The 1,344-nt window shown below is 35.3% G+C and overlaps 1 long non-coding RNA gene across 1 annotated transcript in view; it reads right to left on the bottom strand.

Annotated features, from left to right (window-relative positions):
- The window catches only part of LOC109298025, a 7,317-nt gene extending 5,979 nt beyond the window's left edge, over window positions 1-1,338 (bottom strand). Inside the window, exon 1 of the long non-coding RNA XR_002097498.1 lies at window positions 18-1,338. This is a non-coding gene — a long non-coding RNA (uncharacterized LOC109298025). The remainder of the gene's footprint in view (window positions 1-17) is intronic.
- Window positions 1,339-1,344: the final 6 nt, after the last annotated feature.

The raw sequence follows: 1,344 nt of genomic DNA, 5'->3' as shown, positions 1-1,344 counted from the left end.
TTATTTATTGTAGCTACCTCTTCAAGTGTTAAAACTTTCATTGTGTTTTAGTTTGCAAACAGATCCTATCCTCTTTTCCAGAAATGAACTCATTTCCTCACCGAAATGAAATAATCCAGAAGCAGAACTTAGTGAGATGGTGACACAGATGCTATTCTCACAATTCATTTTAGGCCAGCAGTTTCCTCTCAGGCTCTTCAGGTCTCTACCTCTCTCTACTGCTGTAAATTTGCAGAACTCCTAAGGGATTCATAGAACTTAATGATCCTCAATTAAACTAAAGGAAAGAAAGCTGCAGAATCCTCTTCTACAATCATCTTCATGCTCATTATGGGTATGAAATGTAGTTAGGGGCACAAGTCTTTAACTGGAAGTTCAAGGAACATAATTTAAATATTATTATCAGAATCTCTTACAAGCTATTAGTTTAAAAACAGAAACTGGGATTTGATGTTTTGATTTGTAATAAACTATCCAAGAAGTTGCATTTGGAAGAGGATTTTGTAGTAAATATCTTAAAATATACATGATCTTTTCTGTTAGCAATTTTTTAAATATCTTGTGGCTTTTTCTATAAAAAAGCTAATATTGCTGTGTTCAGAATGCCTTCTTTGAAAATTGGACATTTCTTTTCAATGTAAAGAGCTGTTCAAAATGAGAGCATGGCTTTGAGAACTTTGCTTTTCGGATTTGTCTTTAATGGTTAAGTTGAGCACTTTCCCACTGTGTGCCTTTTAGCTGTTACTAAGGTAACTGTGACTTCTTAATCACCATTTCTCTGAAACATGTTAAAACTGTGGGAAGATTTTTAATCGTAAGAATTATCTGTACATTTATAAATATGCTTATAAAATATTACACTGGAAAGGCTTGCGAAAGTGTTTGGAACTCACAGAAGAAACATTACTAGACACATTGATTTTCTGCATGCCTCACATTTCTAAGGATGATGTTCCTAACCTCCAAGGAAATGTTTACTATTTAATATGAAAATAACACTGAAATATCTGACTTCATGCGTGCATTCTGTGCTGTGTAGTCTGTGTTTGAGACATTCCTAAGACATCCAGGACAACATCCAAAATATTTACGTTAGTCTGAAAGTTGCTTCAATTCCTTTTCCTTTCATTTGCATTTTTTGTAATTGCTCTTCTTAGCTACTGGTCATAGTTATACCAGATGCTTTAGGGAAAGAACATCAGCTTGTAGAACTAAACTGTGCAGCTCCTGCTCATGCAGGACTCTTCTGCTTACTGAATTACTCCCCTAAATCCAATGGGACTACTTGTCTGTATATGAGTAAGGACAACAGATTTGTAACCCCCCCCCCCACACACACACACC

Source organism: Gavialis gangeticus, unplaced genomic scaffold (assembly GCF_001723915.1).
Source record: "Gavialis gangeticus isolate Ggan-Ray unplaced genomic scaffold, GavGan_comp1, whole genome shotgun sequence".
Lineage (NCBI taxonomy): Eukaryota > Metazoa > Chordata > Crocodylia > Gavialidae > Gavialis > Gavialis gangeticus.
This window is presented reverse-complemented; position numbering and strand designations above follow the sequence as displayed.